Source organism: Sciurus vulgaris (genome assembly GCF_902686455.1).
Source record: "Sciurus vulgaris genome assembly, chromosome: 4".
In the NCBI taxonomy this organism is placed as follows: Eukaryota; Metazoa; Chordata; class Mammalia; order Rodentia; family Sciuridae; genus Sciurus; species Sciurus vulgaris.
The window spans coordinates 68,821,347-68,828,334 of NC_136464.1; the positions used below are offsets into that span (position 1 = coordinate 68,821,347).

At 42.8% G+C, this 6,988-nt stretch overlaps 1 long non-coding RNA gene across 1 annotated transcript; it reads left to right on the plus strand.

Annotated features, from left to right (window-relative positions):
• The first annotated feature begins 607 nt into the window (after positions 1-607).
• LOC306659301 lies at positions 608-6,545 on the plus strand. The gene is made up of 3 exons (XR_013763264.1): positions 608-926; positions 1,028-1,838; positions 6,352-6,545. It is a non-coding gene; the product is annotated as an uncharacterized lncRNA (long non-coding RNA).
• Positions 6,546-6,988: the final 443 nt, after the last annotated feature.

The window sequence follows — 6,988 nt, forward strand, 5'->3', positions numbered from 1 at the left end:
TATGTCTAACCTTTAAACAAATCAGGATCTCAATAACCTCCAGAAATACATTTAACAAATTTTACATATGCCCTATTGATGAAAGGTCCTATAATAGAACATTAAATGATAGAAATAAATCCCCAATAAAATTTACTCTTTTTAAGTTTAAACTTAACTATTACAGACAAGTTTAGTTTGGAGAATAGCTGCTTGATAAATTCCCTGCTTTAAAAACTTGTATACCTGGAAAATATGAACACATTTAATATATAGAGTGACCATTTCACAATTACCTTGACATTTTTATCTTACCAAATTTAGTTTTTTTTAAAGAAAAAATTAGACTCTGTAACATAGTACAATACTCTAACAGTTGTTTAACCATAATTGTATACCCCAATTTTTAAGACTAATTGTTCTAAAGAATAAAACTTAATAGACACAAAGTTAAGAGTAAATTAGTGTTTCTAAGAAATCCTTGTCATTTTACCATATAGATTAAACTTTGGTTTATATCAGAACATTAGTATTTCACCGTAGGAAAAAACCTTAAATAGCTTTAACTATGTTACATACATACAACCAACTTAGTTACATGCAAACTTACTGAAACTTGCCCTTTACAGACTTTCTTAGCACTTATTTAGACCCTCATGTATTTTATCACATAAGCAATTTCTTACCCAGAAACATTTTGTTTTTCACTAAATATATTTCCATATCTAGAACCTTTTATTTTTTTCTTTCCTATCTATTGACCTTTTTGTTGACATTCTGAAACAACTCTTAGGAAATTTCTTAATTTATATAAATTACTCCATTTTAATAAAATTAAATATTTTGTTATTTATAGTACTCTAATTGAAACACAGTTGAAACCTTTAGAACCCTTTGTATATAGAATTATACCTGTTAGGACATAACTCTTAGTAAACTTGTTTTTAGTTTAGTGATGACACAAAACAATTTTCTCTATAAACACATTTGAGTAATCCCATGCATGTCAACTCTAATTCACTTATCTTATTGTAAAAAAAAAAACAAGATATCAGACAAGTGTACCAACAGTATTTGCCGTCTCTTTCCTGTTGAAGAAAAGGCCTAGAAAAATTGATGTTAGACATTTTATTAACATCAACATTTTATTAGTTTGACTACCTATAGATTTGCAAATTATTTTTGAAGGCATTTCACTTTTATTACTTTACCCAATTTAAATTAAACCTTTTTAAATCACGTGAATTAAAAGTATTTGGATCCATTTTTAAATTTTAATTTTAGGAGCGCTCAGTTTTGATACAGACAAAACATGACATCAGACAGCACGGCATACACATAACACAAAATCAAAGGCCTTGTAACGTTATAGGTGAATCTCCATTGCAATGTAACAGATGTTCAAAAACTCTAGTTGAATAAAAAAAAAAAATAGAACTGATCAAAAAAGTCATGAGCTCAAAAAAAATGTAGAATTCAAAAAAAACAAGAGTCCTGGAAAAATGATACGGCCGTTAATTACTTTAGTAAAGCACCATAAAATTTACTTTTGCTGGAGTTCAGGTAAGATTCTTTTTGCTCTTTTTTTTTTTTTTTTCCCTTTGGGTTTGAGACTGGTCTCCTACTGAGCCTTCAGGCTTTCTCTATTTGCATTTCAATGTAAGCTTTGACTGAGATTTGGATCTGAAAGGGGCCAAAATGTTCTAGCAGAAACTTGATGCCTAGGGCATTTTAACCCTTATCCCTGGTTAGTAATCAATTCAGGTTTGGATGCAGAAAATTGTGAAACAATTATCTCCCAATACTTGTGGGGACTGGGGCTACTGTATCATACTCCTTACTAGGACATGCCACTGATGGTTTGGCTGGTTATTCCCTCCACACAGGTATATGTGGGACCTCGTGGCAGGAGGACTAGGTGGGCTGGGCTGGGGAATGGAAGCAGAAACAGCTGAGTCGAAGTTGGAGGAGGAGGAGGGATTTTAGAATACTTGCAGTAAACATACCTCAAGAGGGTGTGCTCTTGTGAGTTATATTGTTCTGGTTGATGGTATTTGAGGTTCCTGGCGGGCACCCAGATAGGGTTTGGTTCTCCAATTGGGAATACACATCCAAAACCTCTGCCAGCACTTGTTAGTGGATCAGGACCACGCCAGCATCCAGTTAATGGATCTTTCCATTCAACTTCAATTTTCAGGTAAGGCACCTGATTGGCCCAGTGTTGTCAGAAGGCAGTTAAAGGCTGATTTTTTGAGAAATTTAAAATATTTAATGTAAGCATTGCTGTTCTTAATTGATCATGGGGGTTATTTCCCCCTTTTTATTAGTTGATTTTTTAAAGTTTTATTATGTCTTTCAATTATGACTTGTCCTTTTGGATTATATGGGGTTCCTGTAGTGTGTTTAATATGCCAATTGTTGAAAAATTCTTGTAATGATTTACTTGTAAAACAGGGTCCATTATCCGTTTTGATTTGTTGAGGCAAGCCTAAAATGGCAAAACATTGCAAGAAATGGCTTTCAGCGTGCTTGGCCTTTTCACCAGAGTGAGCAGTGGCCCAGCAGGCATGGGAGTAAGTACCAATAGACATGAATATATATTTTAATTTTCCAAATGGTGTATAATGAGTTACATCAGTTTGCCAGATAATGTTAGGTTTTAGATCTCTGGGGTTTACCCCAGGCGATTGGAGAGGTGGAACCTGTAAGAAAGGTAGGCAAGATTTGCAGGTTCTTACAATCTTTTTTAAGTCCTTTATGGGGACCAAAGGAAACTTATGATGTAACCCTCTCCAACTTAAATGGGTCAGGTCATGAAGGCCTTGGACTAGTTGTAAGTCCTGTTGAGGTTGGGCGGTAGCTATTGAGGTCTCTGATGCGGCTAACTGGTCAGCCACAGCATTGCCTTGTGCAAGGGAGCCAGGTAGATTTTGATGTCCTCTTAGATGCTGTAAGAATATGGGTTCAGCACGCTCCTTTAACAAGGACCGCACCTGGATCATCAAGGGAGTAATAGGATTTTTATCTAACTTGATATATAAAGAGACCAATGTAGGTAGCAGGTTTACCACATATAGGCTGTCTAAGAAAAGATTCATGGGTTCTTGTATTTGAGTTAGGGCCATAGCAATTGCATATAACTCCTTAAATTGTGCTGACCCAATAACTGGTTCAAAATGGGTAATTACTTCCTGTTTCACTAATCTGGGAGGGGGGTAAATTACAACAGCAGATCCCTCTTTTCCTCCATCTGTGAATACATTTACAGCTTTAGGGAGGGGTTTAGTGGAAAAAAGTATAGGGGGTGCCCATTTTAGTTTTGAAAATGAGGACACCCATTTGGTAGACCCATAATGGCAATCAATCTTCCCTAAGAAACCCTCCAATGCACAGGATACTCTATTGTTATTCCTTTGAACCCATTCAAAATCCGACAGGCCATAGGGCACTGTCAAAACACTAGGCTCTTTTCCATAGTGCCTAAGGGCAGTATCCCTCCCTGCCTGCCTTTAATTATAAGGTCAGCCAATTGGTCTAGGTGAGCATAGACCCTTGGAGCCGCCCCTATGACTGCGTGTATCCATTGAAGGGGCTCTCCCCGCTGAGTTATGGCTGCAGTGGACAGCTGAGAACCGGGGAGAATCCAGAGGCTAAGGGGGTCTTCAGGCCAGTATTGAGCCAACTGGGTAGAGTTAAGGGCTGCTTGTATATTTTGGAGTATGTGTTGATAGTCTTGAGTTAGGGTAATAACGTTTGTTGGATCTTTGTCCCGTAGCAGGTCAAAGAGAGGGAGGATGTCTTCATAGAGATAGGAAGCCATGGCCTCAACCTATTAAGTTCCCCTAATAATTTTTGTAAATCAACCAAGGAATAGGAGGATTGGAGGAGTAATTGAGGTTTAAGGGGACAAACAGAATCCAATTTAAGAGCAGTTCCCAGTATCTTGAAGGGAGGGACAGTTTGGACCTTATCATTAGATATATGTAGTCTTCCTCTCTCCAGAAGGCCTTGGAGTTCTTTGTATGCTGAGCTTAGTTGTAGGGCATTAGTGGCTCCTATAATAATGTCATCCATGTAAATATACAAAGTAATTTGTGGCCTTTTTCGTAGGGGTTGAAGGAGCTCAGAAACAAAATGTTGACAAAATGCAGGGCTATTTGCCATGCCTTGGGGTAGAACCACCCATTCGTAACGTTCATCTGGTCCTTGATAATTGGTAGAGGGCACTGAGAAAGCAAACTTCTCACAATGGTCTGGGTGGAGTGGTATTGAGAAGAAACAATCTTTGATATCAATAACAAGAAGCAAGAGATCTCTTGGGATAGAGGGGATCCAGGGAAGACCCCTTAAAGGGGTTCCCACTGGAACCATATGACTATTAATTTTCCTGAGATCCTGAAGCATCCTCCATTTTCCTGATGTTTTTTGGATGACAACAACTGGACTATTCCAGAGGCTTAGAGATGGTCTGATATGACCTAAGGTTAGTTGTTCTTGTACAATATTTCTTAAATGTTGAAGCTTATTTTGGGGTAATGGCCACTGTTCCACCCATACTGGGGGACCTGGGAGCCATTGGATGGCTGGCATTATTGAAACAGTGGCCCTTAGGATTGGGGGTGAGGCTTTACCTGGGGAGCTGGGACCTTCTGCCTAGATGCCTCAAAAAGAGGGTCTCCTCTGTAATTGCTAAAAGGGCCAGATAGATTAAATTGTTGTTCATATTCCTCTTGCTCAAGGAGGTCATCATACACTGCCTTGTGATCAGTTGTTATATAGACCTCTGCTTCCCCTAAGATATCCTGTCCTAGTAAATTTGCAGTAAGACCTGAGGCCACGAGGGGGCGCACGTCTCCCTGGGCACCGTCCACATCCTGCCATTTGAGCCAATCTTTGGTCTCTTCTGATTTAGTATTACCTCCTACCCCAAGCAACTGGGGGCCAGGAATCAACCTCATTGAGGTGGAACTTCCTCTTTTCTTAACACAGTCCTATCTGCTCCAGTGTCGATGAGACAGCGGAATTTCTTTCCTGCTATAAAAATGTCCATTTTTGGCCTGACCCCGGGGACAATGGGAACAGTCCAATGTGCCTTAGGGGGGCTATTGGGGGAGAAACCTTTGTGTGACGGGGCTGGAGGGTGCCCCCTGATTAAAGGTTTCCCCTCAATGTCGAATTTAGATTTGCAATCCTTCTGCCAATGGAATCCCTTTCTGCATCTTGGGCAAGGCATTTTGGGGGTGGCCAGCCTTTGAGCTGAACTGGCCGGACTTTGAGCTGAACCCCTAGAGTGTCTGGGCAGAGCCTCAGAATACACCCGACCAGTGGGGCAATCCCCTCTTGAAGTGGCCTGGTTGCCCTTAGCCCCGACTGGTGACAAGGCTGCCGTGAGAGCCTCAGCAAGTTAGGCAGTTTGGGCCTGTAGGGCTGCAACCAAGGATTGAGACTGATGCGCTTGCGTGCCAATATCTTTGGTAGCCACTATCCACCTTCCATGGAGCGATCTTTCATCCCTGCACAGGCCAATTTGTGATCGGTAGTCATTCCTTCCCAAACTAACATTTTAACAAATTGATCTCTTAGGGGCCCTGGAAGAAATTTTTTCTGAAGGCTTCTTTCTACCCTTTCAATGAAGGTTGCTAGGTCCTCAGTTGCTTTCTGGGTAATTCCTGCGATGGGGGGTTCTGAGGGCCCTCCTCTAGCTTTATCCATGCCGCCAACCCTAGGGCTCTTACTTGTTCTTGATATGGGGCTGGGATGGCAGCCTGTAAGAGGCCAGTAGAGAATTGGTCACTGGACCCCGAGAGCATCCCATAAGTAACCGGGACGGGAGGGTTATCGGCCTGGTTCCGTTCAGCCTGAGCATGCCATTCTTCATTAAAAAAGGCACACCACTTTAAATATAAAGGACCAGGAAGGACAGCTTTAGTTAGGTTCTTCCAATCCTGAGTGATGCACTGCTGGTGGGCGAGGCCCTGAAGGATGGTTTCAGCCCAAGGGGAATTGGGCCCATCCTCTGAATCAGCTTTCTTTAGTTCCTTTAAATCTTGTGCCTCCCATGGGTACCATATAGCAGGCCGGTTACCCCCTGGATTAGCATTTACTGGGAAGGCCATACAGGGAGGGGGAAGGGTAGAGTCAGTGCGTTCTCCTCCAGTATCATAAAATGGCCGCCGGGAAGATTTCCCGCCATCCAGAAGGAGGAGGGCGAGGGCTTTCATTGGAGTCTGATGTGGCCCCAGAATACAAGATGGCAGCAATGAGCCTCCCCGGGGCGGTAGTGGGCCCTCTCTACGTGTAGAGGCTGGCTGCCCTCGTGGTTCCTCAACCTCAGGAGGAGCGGATGGAGATGCATTGGGCTCCTCATTAAAGGTCTCCCAACGTTGTTTACTATGTGGCAAGTTTCTGGAAGGAGATGCAATGGGAGGAGCCGGCGGTTCTTTAGGTGGCGGCTCTTTGGGGAGAAACTTGGAGCCCCCTTTGGGAGGTCCTGGAGAGAAGCAGGCCTTAAGGGCGGATAATGTAGGGCAGACTCCCAATGGGGGACCCTCCCCTAAATTGATTTCCCTCTTCTTAACAAGTCGTTTTACACGATCCCATGTGGACCAGTCAAAAAGATTAGCAGCGGGAAGCCAGGAGGCCACCCAAGTAAAGGTGTCCCAGGCTTTTTCCGCCTGTGTATCAGACCACTCAAGACCCTACTCTTCAGCATGAGTCTAAGAGCTGAGCGCGCAGGGTCACCATATGTGGTGTGTGTTTGCCCCATCTTTTGGGGATGCCTTACCTTGGAACTCGCTTGGCCCGATCTGCCGGTACTTTCGGTTTCGAAACTGCCTCTTCACTTTGGCTGCGGTTCAGCCTTGAGGGGCTCCACGTTGGGCGCCAGATGTTGGGGTCTTAAGCCCCCTTGCCCTTCTCGACCAGCGACAAGGGAAGGGGACACTCCCCAACAAGGTCAGACCGGGATAGGTAAAGCCGACTGACCGCCTGCTCCCAGCCCTCTGTGCGG